We start from the raw sequence: 14,904 nt of genomic DNA, 5'->3' as shown, positions 1-14,904 counted from the left end.
AGCAACTCCACCACACTGCCCACCTCCCATCATGTAGAGACCCAGGCTGAAGCTTCTGGCCTCTCCTCCAACCTCACCTCCGTCCTCCCCTCCAATCTCTCCTCCGACCTCCCCTCCGACCTCCCCTCCAACCTCCCCTCTAGCCTCCCCTCCTCCTCTGACCACCAAGAGAGTCCAGTCACCTTGAGACAGCACATTTCAAGTAGTCATCTCACCTTGTTCCCTCCCACTGACCTACAGTGTTTCCCACCCCAGAGCCTCAGCAGAACCCTGCCTCATACTACACTGTCTCATTACCCTCTTGGATATAGGACCAGATTAAGCTCATCTTTGATATTTAACTCTCTCTCCATGTCTAAGAACACTTTAGGTACAGCAACTGAAAGTCCAAAATACTTTAACAGGGCCAAGTCACTTGATAGACATTTAACCAAGGCTGTATCTATGGATACCGCTGGTGACAATCACTCCACCTACTCGCCACCCAGTAACACAAGATGGATGTCATCTTCTGAGAGAATCAACATGTTGGCGAAGCAGCCTAACTTAGCAGCCCAGGTTGGTTTATCAAAAGCGATCAGCCAACAGAGGAATCTGCAGACTAATGCCTCCGTTCAATCTAATAACCAAAGAATGTTCAAGCACCATGCATATTATTCAGGTGTATATGACACAGGACATTCTCTCTCCAGCCTCAGCTCCAGGGCCTCCCACAGGCTTCAGTCACCTCTTCACAGCCCCCCAGTTTCACCAGATCATATGACTAATCTCACGAGATCCTATGGCGGTACACACAGTGCCCCAGCAGACACGAAACGTTTGATGATAGGGGAAAAAATAAAAGTGATTGGTTCAGAGATTATTGATAGTAAAATACATCATATCAGTGAGCTTAAATGGCAGACTTCAAATAAGGATTTGTTTGCATTTCGGATTAGAAATGCAGGTCTGCCTGCTCAGGACGCAAGTCTTACCTCTGAGAGAACTGAAAAAGAGCCCACTGGTTACAGAAGCAACCGGAAAGTAGATCAGATACTGAATCGCCTCAGAATGATATTCAGTAGCAAACGTATTGAGGAAAAGAGTATGTTGTTTGGTAGAAAGGGGAAAACGGTGCCATCAACACTTGAGGGAGCTAGTGTCATCAATGAGAATAGACGGACAGGGAAGAGGTCTCCAGAGATCAAAGAAGTGCTGAAACCCACTGACCTTCAACATAATGTGGCAGGTCATCTAAGACAACAAAACAGAGGCTGCCATGGGCTGACAATTTCCACAGTTAAATTAGCATCCAAGGATGCACAGTTAGATATTCATGACAAAGAGAGGAACACAATATCAACTGAGAAAAATGGAAACCCATCGCTGTCAAAAGAAGAATTTAGTAGAACAAATCATCCACATTCACCCTATTTTAGTAGTCAATCCCATAAGGATTCTGCAAGTTCTAGAACCAGTCATTTTAGCCTCAACACAAAGAATGAAGATGTCTTCTCTAGCTCATTAGGTAAGGACAGTAGATCAGATAGGCGTAGAGCTGCCTGTTTTAAACCCACACAGCTGTCATACTCCAACAACTCTCCAACCACTACTGATTTTGGCCTGAAACATGGCCGCTCCATCTCTGTCAACAACATTTACTCAAACAGAACATCAAGAAACAGGCGCATCTCCACAGGAACTGATATGGCCCCCACAAGGGCCCTAAGGAGTCTGGAGGATATCAGAGGGCCAGGGGACCTTGATAGCCCACCCAGAACCCTTTCCAGAGCTTTCTCTAGCACTCATAAAACCTATTTTAGTCTAATGAAAACAGACAGCATCCTAAGCCCTAAGAACCTGACATTGCCTATGCCTCTACAGTTCAATGAGTCATCGACTTTGCCCACAGAGATTTTAAACTCACTTATCATTGATCAGAAGTCGCAAGTCATTCTAGGCCCCATGGAACTACTGCCCATCATGAGCTCCAGTTTGTCAGACTTTGAGGAGTATGACTCAGATACCACTACAGATGGAGAGTACTACTTGAGCAGTGATGATTGGGAGAAAGAGTCAATACTTTAGCAAAGGGTGACCATTTTGAGTAACATTGTGTACATTTATTGAATCCATGTTGATGAGACACACATAAACATGCTGAACGCAGGAATTTTTCATGATGTGTTTTTATTTCAGTCTGAGAGATCAAAAGCCAACTTCATCACATCTCCTCCACCATTGCACACATATACACAATTAATCATTGAATTGGTTAAATAATTTGATCATTAATAATAATAATAATATGCCATTTAGCAGATGCTTTCATCCAAAGCGACTTACAGTCATGTGTGCATACATTTTAACGTAATCATTAGTCATTTAAACAATCATTTAACGTTTTAGCCTATTTCATGTTGCTTTATGAATAGTGTGCGTAAGCGGAACTAAAGTTTGAATTCCAGTGGACTACACCGAGGATATTTTCATGGTGCACTTAAGCGTCTGGGGAAAAATAGGTCAGTGCTATCTGGAATCCTTCGGACGTCTCTACCCTTATCAGTAACCACAGATAGAACAATGAGACAGATATTTCACCGGATGTATAAATGTGAAGCATCCGCTTGGTGTTTCCACTCACTACCAAATATGGTAGTGTGAGGCAGCTCAGCGATTGGCAGTGGGAGAAGATGGAAGGAGAAGGATTTAGGCCGACATTCTGCAAATTTTCTCATCGATGAAACATTTCATCTCAATACAGTTTTCTGTTCCCAAAACTAAAATATTTTATGAACAGAGTGGACTAAGTTTTGTAGACTTTACCCTTTGCCAAATTTGTAAAAAAAAAACGCGTTGTTTAGGAGTGGAAAGGCGAATTGAGTTATTGCACATGCGCACTTCACAGAGTAGGCGTTCCCTAACGGAAATATGCCGATGATGCTAGAACGCGCCAATAGGATCTCGCTAGCTCGTGCTAGGCTCTGCCCACCTTGCTTGTTCCCATTGGAAACGACATGTATTTTTTTTAAAACATTTTTAGTAATTTAGCAGACGTTCTTATCCAGAGCGACTTACAGTTAGTGAGTGCATACATGGCCCCCGTGGGAGACGAACCCACAACCCTGGCGTTGCAAGCGCCATGCTCTACCAACTGAGCTACAGTGGTCTATCTTGGTTTATCTTTGCCTAACCCTTATAAAAATGTTAACTTTCAACTTCAATGGGGGTGGGGACGTCCCTATGAACCAGTATAGCACGGACCCTGGAAAAAATAAAATAACGTCTGGTATAATTAAAAGGGAGTAATATACGGCATTCTTCTGTATTATACCATCGATAATTGGTCTGTGTAAACAAATAATTTTTCCTGTGTGTATTTCATCAAACTTCCTCAATACACACGAGTCCATTCATCATGCAATCACACTCGGCCAAATCAAAACTTCACCCCCTTCTGAAGATGAGATGCTGCATGTAAAATTGGGACACTAAAAATAAATATTAGTTAGGTAGCTAGCTACTTTCCGTTTTGTCAAGCTAGTGAAGTCCGTCATGAAAAATGTCTTGTTTGGGGTCCAGGACTCGACCCTAAAGTTGTTTTGCACGTTCGATACTTCATCATCCAGGCTGTCAACTCAGCTGGGGAAAACTTAACCCTCTCCAGGTAAGTGTTTGTGAATAGATGAATAATTGTCTAAAGCAGAGAGGAAGAGGCTCTTCGTCTATGTCAATTATTTCACGAATTTCATTTCCTCATCTGCTGGTCCGTCCCTTATTAAAGTTATCTTTGGGGAAACTGTTTAGTAACCCATCCTTTTGAAGGCATTTCACCCCAAGATCAATTGAGATCTCATACAATGGGGAGTTTGTCATCAAATAAACTACTTGTTTTTGTTGCTGTAGCCTATGTTTTATTGATGCACAAAATCGAACTCTTAAACAATGTCCATGATTGAGGACCCCTTTATTCCCCTATATAGCTTAATATTTGCAGGTTGAACATTACTCTAATTGTCCCTATGGTTATGTTATTGTTCCCATAATAGAGGTGATTTAACTACTTTTGATCTCCTCTTTACATGTAGGTAAAGACTCGTTCAGAGTGAAGATTACCTCACTCTCACAGAAGGAGCATGTCCGCATCCACACCCCCCTTCCCCTAGACAGAGGCGATGGTTCCTTTCTGATGAGGTACCATCTGTATGGCAGATTAGTGTGATCACTTGAGAGAAAATACCAGTTAATTCATCATCTAAGTCTGCCTGTTTGAATAATATAGATAGCAGTATGTTGATCTGTTATCTATTCTCACTGATTCCACGTGATGCTGCACCCTGTTGGTTTTATGTCCTCAGGCCCAGCCTATCATGAGTACTGTGACTGCCCAGAGCGCAGTGGCGATTTTAGCATGTACATTTCGGTGGGGCAAACTCCCCACATTTTTTAAATATGCATGCCAGCAAAGCCACTACACAACACAACACTAAACAATACATTAATTGCACTATAACAGTGACAAACGGTGCCCACAAACTGTTAGGGCCTACATAAAGCTGTCCCAACAGCAGTTCCTACACCATACCACTGCTGCACCTGGCTGTCAGCGGAGCCTTGTCTGGCAGCGAAACAGTTAATTCAGCCTCATTTACCTCAGTTCATTCTGCCTCAAAAAAGTTATATTTTTATAATTATTTTTAATGATAAACAGGTGGTGCTCGAGCCCCACCTGCCCTGAATGCCGGGTCGCCACTGTCAGAGCGTGATGTTCGCACCTGGCAGAGCATCATACAGTGTCCTGCTGAGGAGCCCCAGATCCTGAGGGACTTCATTGTCTTCCCCTCCATTGACCTGCAGCGCCGCCTACAGGAGGTTCCCCGTCAGTTCTCGAACAGAGGAGGTCTCATTCACTATGCTGTAATTGACAACCAGGTGTACCGCCGCTCCCTGGGAAAATACATTGACTTTAAGATGTTCTCAGATGAGATGTTCCTCTCACTATCCAGGAAGGTAAAAAGTTGCTTTGTTTTTTTGTGTCATTGCATATACACTATTAGTTAAAGGTGGGTTTGTGTGCTGGTCTCTGTCCTTTCATCTATAAGTATGATCATGGTCCTTTCTTAATTGTCCGATGGAACTTATTTTGTCACTCACCAAAAACACACATAATAACATATTTTCAATATCTTTAAAATTGTTCAGTGCATTGTGCTGCATAAACTGAGCTCAATCTGTCAATTTAAACTGACAGGTGAGGCTGCCTGATGTGGAATTTTACATCATTGTGGGAGACTGGCCAATGGAAACAAGGAAAGCAGATGAAATTCCTGGGCCTGTTCCAATCATCTCCTGTTGCGGTTCCACAGACACCCGAGACACATCTTCCCCACCTACAACATCACTCACTCCACCCTGGAGACCCTGAGGGGCGTTTCCAATGACCTGCTGTCAGTCCAGGGCAACACAGGTAAGACATATTACTATTTGTTATTCATTACCATAACTGTAAAAAATATATTGGATGAATACAATATTATAACAATTGTTGCAAAATAGATTGGTTGCTTTTTGGACTCTTCTAAAGACACTGTGATTGTGCAATTAAACGACCTATTTTCTTGGACGGTACTGTTGTGAAAAACAGGCATTTTATTCGAACATTGATGCTCCATCAGTAATGTCTATAACTAGGGCTCAAATTCACACGTGCCATTTAACAAAAAAGAGAGGGGGCACCCGGATTTGAACCGGGGACCTCTTGATCTGCAGTCAAATGCTCTACCACTGAGCTATACCCCCATATGTTCGTTAGCAGGAATGTTTTAGGATATATAGCTACATCCGTCACAATTCAGCGACGATACTTTTTTTGATTCTAAAAAAAGTTATGTACATTATTATGATATTGACTTCACTTTCGACTGCTTGTGATTAGATTTCCTAGACAATGTACTCTGGTTTTGGCCATAGTCAATAGCTACAGTTAAGAGACAAACCATAAACCAAGTAGCTATCTAGCAGCAAGCTAGTAGTAGCTAGCGACCCAGGGAGGAGTAGGTTATTTCTCGAGACTGGAAAAAGATGGCGGAAGCGGACGATGAAGTGGATTCTGAATCCAATGGCGGTAGAATCAAGGAGAATTGGAGAATGTTGTCCAAAAGAATGGAAAACGGAGCAAGGTAGTGTACAGTGATGAGAATATCCCTTCGTATCTAGTAGGAGTACGGTTTGTTAATGAGGAACAGCTGAGCAGATTACCAATCTTGAAGAAACCATTTGAGATAACCAAACTGGTGGAGGTGGGCTGGGTAAAGTGTGAGGATCACTAGAGGCGGGCTTGTTTAGATTTTTTGTATGCTTCTGCGGATCAGAAGGAACGTGCGTTGCGTCTCATCCGACTTGATACATTTGAAGTGTAGTGTGTGTCTCAGGAACAGGCACCCCTCAAGGGGGTTATATCTGGCGTCTCGTGGAAAGTCGATTTTGAAGAGATTAAAAATATTCCTGTAGTGATTGATGCACGTCGGATGAATCGTGTGGTGAATGGTGAAAAAGTTAAGGGTATCTGTTTTGTTTTTTGATATGGAGTCTCTCCCTACTCAAGTGCAGTTGGGGTATATAAACTACAGAGTCAGAGCATTTATCCCAAGACCAATGCAGTGTTATCATTGTAAAGCTTTTGGTCATGTTTCAAGTGTTTGCAGAAGGGAGAAGCTCAGATGTCCAAGTTGTGGAAAAGATCATTATCATGTGTTTTAAAAGTGAGGAATATGTGACATGTTGCAATTGTGGTGGGAACCATGAAGCTACATCTTTCGATTGCCCAGCAAGGGTGAAAGAGAATGAGGTGGCCAAGTCAGGGCTGTCCAGAGCATTTCATATGCAGCAGCTGTTAAACGGGTTGAGGGTTTGAATGGTGCTCCTGAAGAGTCCATGGTGGTGGATAGGCCTTCACCAGCAGGACCCTGACATTTCAAATCAAATTGTATTTGTCACATGCGCCGAATACAACAGGTGTAGACCTTACAGTGAAATGCTTACTTACAAGCCCTTAACCAACAATGCAGTTTTAAGAAAAATAGGTGTTAAGTAAACAATAGATAAGTAAAAAATAAAAGCAGTAAAATAACAGTAAAAATAACAGTAGCGAGGCTAAATGATTTTCCCACAAATTGACAGGTATTTCTTATAAGCGTCCTGGTTAGAGTCCCGCTCCTTAAAAGCGGCTGCTCTACTCTTTAGCTCAGTGTGGATGTTGCCTGTAATCCATGGCTTCTGGTTGGGGTATGTACGTATGGTCACCGTGGGGACGACGTCATCAATGCACTTATTGATGAAGCCAGTGACTGATGTGTACTCCTCAATGCCATCGGAAGAATCCCAGAACATATTCCAGTCTGTGCTAAAAAAACAGTCCTGTAGCTTAGCATCTGCGTCATCTGACCACTTCATTAAAGGTTAAGAAGGTGGACTTTGTGGCCTTTATAGCTATGGTGATGAATGGCACTGCCAAGGTGGAGAGAAGGTCCAGGAAGATAGATATCATTGTGGATGCGGCGGAGCGGTTCCTGGGACTGAAACAGTTCTCGGCGGAGGAGTTACATGGAATATTGTCACAAGCCGTACCACCCTCTCAGGCCCTAGAACCTGAGAAGGAAGATATGGAGATTTGAAAGAAGGAAGAAGTGGGAGTTTTGTTTTGTTTTTGTCAATGTGCTATTTTTATTTGGGTGGATTAAGTTAGTTTCCCTATCGCATGGATTTTCTTTTTACCTTGTTTTGGTTTTACAACCCGTCCAGTTGGTGGCGGCAATACACCTTTTTGGGTTGTAGTCCGCTATAAAACCCACAGAAGAAGAAGAAGGTAGCGACCCAGAGCCTCTGCACCGTTACCGGAAGCACTGTAACATTAGCCAGCCAGCGCTATTGAATGACTAGACAGCAGTCTTTTTACGATATGGCCAATTTTGCGGATGTGGTAACTAGTGGAAATCATGGTGATTATTTTGAGTAGTTTGCTAACTTTGTAATTTACAATTATTCGAACCCAGTGCCATATAGCATATTACTATACAAAAAACATTCCATATTGACCCCATTTTGAGAGGTCAACGACAATGTTGCAGTTAGCAGCTAACACAAGCTAGCTTTGTTTGTTCCATACTAGCTCAAGAACACAAGGGGACCTTACAGCCAGCTCGCTATATGTTACCGTCTATTTGGATGGGATAGGTCCATACATACATACTAACTAGCTAGTCAGCTGCAACATCAAGCAAGAAAAACAAACAAAAAACCAGTAACATCAAGTTCTCTAGCCTAGGTCTAGACCTGGGGTCTCCAACTTCTAGCATGAGAGCTACTTTGAAAAAATTAAACATGTCGCAGGAGTTACTCATTTTCATATTTTTATATAACTTTTAAATAGGCTCCACCTCTAACCTGCAACTTGTCACTGGGTCATTGGTGTACAAGAGGTGTCAATATACATGGTAAAAATAATGCTTAATAAACAGTATTCAGCATGCCAGGCCCGATAAAAGTATCTTGTATTTTCCTGAATTCTGTTTACTCTTTAGTTTTTTACTCTCAATAGTACAATTATTCATAGAAAAACAACGAAAATTGATGTTCTGAGTCCATGTAATTGCTTAAATCACACCAGAAGACAATGTTTTAGGTCTGGAAAAAAAACGAACACATTTTGATTTGAGTGTAATTCCCCTTTAATTGTGCATCTAGCAAGAGAGGAATGTGTAGGTCTAGTGATGTTTCTGTTAGGCCTACTGCTGCAGCACATGTCATGGCAGAGTTGGTAAAACAATGGCCATCCAATTGACAAATAATCATGATATAGTTCTGTCAAGTAAGCCTACTTTATGGTTAACATTTCATTGGGAAGGTTATTGGGGCAAGTCTTTCTGTCTACCCACAATACCGTTATCATTAGCATCAGTAAATGGCTGCATGGTGATAAACAAACGCGTGCACCAAACAGACAGACAGGCAATATTGCTGGAAATTAATTGGCAGATATTGTGTTACGTTAATAGTGACAAACCAGGGGTGGGATAATGTCAATGTGGCTTTGATTGGATAGTAGCCGAGAGCGTTATGTTTATTACAGTTTGCGATGGAATGAATGAAAAAATGCATGTACAGTGGGGAAAAAAGTATTTAGTCAGCCACCAATTGTGCAAGTTCTCCCACTTAAAAAGACGAGAGAGGCCTGTAATTTTCATCATAGGTACACGTCAACTATGACAGACAAAATGAGATTTTTTTTCTCCAGAGAATCACATTGTAGGATTTTTAATGAATTTATTTGCAAATTATGGTGGAAAATAAGTATTTGGTCACCTACAAACAAGCAAGATTTCTGGCTCTCACAGACCTGTAACTTCTTCTTTAAGAGGCTCCTCTGTCCTCCACTCGTTACCTGTATTAATGGCACCTGTTTGAACTTGTTATCAGTATAAAAGACACCTGTCCACAACCTCAAACAGTCACACTCCAAACTCCACTATGGCCAAGACCAAAGAGCTGTCAAAGGACACCAGAAACAAAATTGTAGACCTGCACCAGGCTGGGAAGACTGAATCTGCAATAGGTAAGCAGCTTGGTTTGAAGAAATCAATTGTGGGAGCAATTATTAAGAAATGGAAGACATACAAGACCACTGATAATCTCCCTCGATCTGGGGCTCCACGCAAGATCTCACCCCGTGGGGTCAAAATGATCACAAGAACGGTGAGCAAAAATCCCAGAACCACACGGGGGGACCTAGTGAATGACCTGCAGAGAACTGGGACCAAAGTAACAAAGCCTACCATCAGTAACACACTACGCCGCCAGGGACTCAAATCCTGCAGTGCCAGACGTGTCCCCCTGCTTAAGCCAGTACATGTCCAGGCCCGTCTGAAGTTTGCTAGAGTGCATTTGGATGATCCAGAAGAGGATTGGGAGAATGTCATATGGTCAGATGAAACCAAAATATAACTTTTTGGTAAAAACTCAAATCGTCGTGTTTGGAGGACAAAGAATGCTGAGTTGCATCCAAAGAACACCATACCTACTGTGAAGCATGGGGGTGGAAACATCATGCTTAGGGGCTGTTTTTCTGCAAAGGGACCAGGACGACTGATCCGTGTAAAGGAAAGAATGAATGGGGCCATGTATCGTGAGATTTTGAGTGAAAACCTCCTTCCATCAGCAAGGGCATTGAAGATGAAACGTGGCTGGGTCTTTCAGCATGACAATGATCCCAAACACACCGCCCGGGCAACGAAGGAGTGGCTTCGTAAGAAGCATTTCAAGGTCCTGGAGTGGCCTAGCCAGTCTCCTGATCTCAACCCCATAGAAAATCTTTGGAGGGAGTTGAAAGTCCGTGTTGCCCAGCGACAGCCCCAAAACATCACTGCTCTAGAGGAGATCTGCATGGAGGAATGGGCCAAAATACCAGCAACAGTGTGTGAAAACCTTGTGAAGACTTACAGAAAACGTTTGACCTGTGTCATTGCCAACAAAGGGTATATAACAAAGTATTGAGAAACTTTTGTTATTGACCAAATACTTATTTTCCACCATAATTTGCAAATAAATTCATTAAAAATCCTACAATGTGATTTTCTGGATTCTTTTTTCTCATTTTGTCTGTCATAGTTGACGTGTACCTATGGGAGAACTTGAACAATTGGTGGCTGACTAAATACTTTTTTCCCCCACTGTATACTGAACCAAAATATAAACGCAACATGCAACACTTTCAAAGATTTTGCTGAGTTACAGTTCATATAAGGAAATCAGTCAATTTAAATGAATGAATTAGGCCCTAATCTATGGATTTCCCATGACTGGGAAGGGGCCCACCCACTTGGGAGCCAGGCCGACCCACTGGGGAGCCTTTATTACAGACAGAAATACTCCTCAGCATCCCCCTCCCCCCTCTGACGATCCTGCAGGTGAAGAAGCCGGATGTGGAGGTCCTGGGCTGGCGTGGTTACACGTGGTCTGTGGTTGTGAGGCCGGTTGGACATACTGCCAAATTCTCTAAAACGACGTCTCTGGCAACAGCTCTGGTGGACATTTCTGCAGTCAGCATGCCAATTGCACGCTCCCTCAAAACTTGGGACATCTGTTGCATTGTGTTGTGTGACAAAACTGCACATTTTAGAGTGGCCTTTTATTGTCCACAGCACAATGTGCACCTGTGTAATGATCATGCTGTTTAATCAGCTTCTTGATATGCCGAACCTGTCAGGTGGATGGATTATCTTGACAAAGGATAAAATGCTCACTAACAGGGATGTAAACAAATTTGTGCACCAAATTTGAGCTAAATAAGCTTTTTGTGCGTATGGAAAATTTCGGGATCTTTTATTTCAGCTCATTATTTCTGTTCAGTATACTTTCAGAATTGCATGGGGAGCTACTCATAGGTGGGCTGTGAGCTACTGGCAACTCGCAATCTACCTCTTGGAGACCCCTTGTCTAGACCAATGCTGGTGGGAAGGAGCGTTGGGCCAGTAACCGAAAGGTTGCTGGATCGAATCCCCGAGCTGACAAGGTAAAAATCTGTCGTTCTGACATAATTGGTCTAGACCAGTCTAGGAATGTGCTAGCTAGTTAGCTTGCAAAATGTACTTAAGTAGTTAGCAAACTGATTGGAAGATTAATAGCTAGTTTTCAGTGTATTTGATTGTAATGTTACTTGCCTTATCGGCTCCCCAAAGATGGAGAAATTGAGCAATTAATTTAGCTCCTCTACATAGGAAAGGAGTGAAGTGAGTACAGTAGAGAGGTGCAGGTTGCCTCTAAACGCAACACAGATCTAGGGTCATCTTTCTCTACCGTAGCTAAATTAGTAGCTAGGTAACCTAATCAGCACTCAGAGGCAACTACATTAAAGTACATTTTCTACAGCCTGGTGTCTGTATGACTATGAAAATACTTCTCTGTATTGCAGAATTGTCGTGGACTATGTGCTCAAATGTAGGACAGTGTTCCAGTCACAGGTCTATGTCCCCAAGTGGGACCTTATGGTGTCCAGGACACGCTCCGAAGCAGGTGAGTGTCAGCCACAACACACATTCAGGGGACACCTTTTTACTGATGCCAATTAAAAAGGTATTGGCCAAAGCCCATTTACTGATACCCAGTGATTCACACTGTATGTCTTGTGTTGCTGTCACTACAGGTTTTTCAGTGTGATGAATGAGCAGATCAAAGGTTTCTGTACCAAATATTAAGTTATGCTTTTCTGATGTATCAAATACTTATGTCATGCAATAAAATGCAAATTAATTACTTAAAAATCATACAATGTGATTTTCTGGATTTTTGTTTTAGATTCCGTCTCTCACAGTTGAAGTGTACCTATGATAAAAAATTACAGACCTCTACATGGTTTGTAAGTAGGAAAACCTGCAAAATCGGCAGTGTATCAAATACTTGTTCTCCCCACTGTATGTATTTAGCCCCCTGAGTCAATACATGTTAGAATCACCTTTGGCAGCGATTACAGCTGTGAGTCTTTCTGGGTAAGTCTCTAAGAGCTTTCCACACCTGGATTGTGCAACATTTGCCATTATTCTTTTCAAAATTCTTCAAGCTCTGTCAAATTGGTTGTTGTTCGTTGCTAGACAATCATTTTCAGATCTTGCAATTGATTTTTAAGCCGATTTTAAGACAAAACTGTAACTCTGCCACTCAGGAACATTCACTGTCTTCTTGGTAACCAAATCCAGTGTAGATTTCGCCTTGTGTTTTACATTATTGTCCTGCTGAAAGGTGAATTCATCTCCCAGTGTCTGGTGGAAAGCAGACTGAACCAGGTTTTCCTCTAGGGTTTTGCCTGTGCTTAGCTCCGTTTCATTTTTATCCGAAAAACTCCCCAGTCCTTAACGTAATGTGTTGTATCTGTCAATTAGGTTAGTATTGTGGAGTAACTACAATGTTGTTGAGCCATTCTCAGTTTTCTCCTGTCACAGCCATTAAACTCTGTAACCGTTTTAAAGTCACCATTGACAGTTTCCTTCCTCTCTGGCAACTGAGTTAGGAAGGACGCTTGTATCTTTGTAGTGACTGGGTGTATTGATACCCATCCAAAGTGTAATTTGCTCAAAGGGATATTCAATCAGTAGAGGCTCCTCAGAGGAGGAAGGGGAGGACCATCCTCAGTGAATTTCATAAAAATAAAAATAGTAAAACATAAAAAAAGTTATCCATAAAAAAGTTATCCATAAAACTATACTAAATATAATCACGTCACCAAACAATTGATTAAAACACACTATTTTGCACAGAAGGTCTACAGGAGCCTCAACAGCACTATGTTGCATAGCACCATGGTGTAGCCGGAGGACAGCTAGCTTCCGTCCTCCTCTGAGTAGATTGACTTCAAAACAAAACCTAGGAGGCTCATGGTTCTCACCCCCTTCCATAGACTTACACAGTAATTATGACAACTTCTGGAGGACATCCTCCAACCTATCAGAACTCTTGCAGCATGAACTGACATGTTGTCCACCCAATCAAAGGATAAAAAAATGTGGTACTGAAAGCATAAGCTACAGCTAGCTAGCACTGCAGTGAATAAAATGTGGTGAGTAGTTGACTCAAAAAGAGAGAAAGACAGTAGTTGAACAGTTTAACAAATACATTTCTTCCAAAATGAAGGAGAAGCGAGAGAGAGATTTTGTCATTTTTTTCACTTTCAGTTTCACTTACCTAGCTAGCAAATGCAGCTAGCTAGTTTAGCCTACCGAAACACCCTGCTCAAACAGAGGGATGTTATGTCAGCTAGCTGGCTATGACTTTCCAACACAACACTGGAACTCTTCCAAGTCAAGGTAAGCTTTTGGTTTTACTAATTTATTGCCACCGGTGTAACTGCTTACTGACTGTACACTGTAACGTTACTGCATGATTGTAGCGGGTTTACTAACGCGTTAGTTCTATTAGCTATGCTGACTATGACGTTACTTTAGCTAATATGGTGACAACGATGTAGGCTGTGTGTAGCGGTTTAGCTTGGGAAGTTTTTTCGCCTGGTCACATACAGCTGATGCATTGAAGTCCACATGCGAAGGGACAAGGTGAGAGGAGGAGAGTGCATAGATGAGAGATGGAATACAACGTGGCTGCTATGAAAGTGAACTGTGTTTAAGTGTGATCAGGGGTGTATTCATTCCGCCGATTCTGTTGAAAAATGTTTCTTAAACGGAAGCAAACAGAACAAAACAGGGATTAACATACCAGAATTTGTCCAATAGATACTCCCGTTTGCAACTGTTGGACTAATGATTAAACCCTATATCAGCTAGATGCAGGCAAGAGTGTGCAAGGCGGTATTGAATGTCACTGTCTGTCCATGTGTCACTCTTTGTCACCTCAAATTTGTCTCTTGACCTGTGTGCACCTATGTTGTAAACTGTCATTCATAGGCTAGGTTGTAGCAACCTCATGATGGGTATAGGGAAAATTTAGAGTATCATGTAGTAGCCTAAACCTATCAATGTTACATTGAACTGGGTGAATGGAATATGAATGACAGTCATCCAATATCCTGTAACAGAAATAAAGCCATGCTCATGAAAAACAAAATGGTCCCCCCTCATCTTAAACGGCACTGACCGCCACTGTATTCAATGTCTGCTTTTTTTTTTTACCCATCTACCAATAGGTGCCCTTCTTTGCGAGGCATTGGAAAACCGCCCTGGTCTTTGTGGTTGAATCTGTGTTTGAAATTCACTGCTCGACTGAGGGAACTTGTTAAAAATCATGTTAAACACTATTATTGAACAAAGAGTGAGTCCATGCAACGTATTATGTGACTTGTTAATCAAAGTTTTTTACTCCTGAACTTATTTAGGCTTGCCATAACAAAAGGGTTGAATACTTATTGACTCAAGACATTTCAGCTTT

At 42.0% G+C, this 14,904-nt stretch overlaps 1 non-coding gene and 1 pseudogene across 1 annotated transcript; one reads left to right on the top strand and one right to left on the bottom strand.

Moving 5' to 3' along the window:
* Positions 1–1,944: 1,944 nt before the first annotated feature.
* Positions 1,945–12,189, top strand: LOC121578925 (annotated as a pseudogene).
* On the bottom strand, positions 5,707–5,778 carry trnac-gca. Its single transcript has one exon. It is a non-coding gene; the product is annotated as a tRNA-Cys (tRNA).
* Positions 12,190–14,904: the final 2,715 nt, after the last annotated feature.

The sequence above is a fragment of the Coregonus clupeaformis genome, chromosome 13, assembly GCF_020615455.1.
Source record: "Coregonus clupeaformis isolate EN_2021a chromosome 13, ASM2061545v1, whole genome shotgun sequence".
Lineage (NCBI taxonomy): Eukaryota > Metazoa > Chordata > Actinopteri > Salmoniformes > Salmonidae > Coregonus > Coregonus clupeaformis.
Note: the sequence above shows the minus strand (reverse complement) of the source record. Positions and strands in the feature narration are given on the sequence as shown.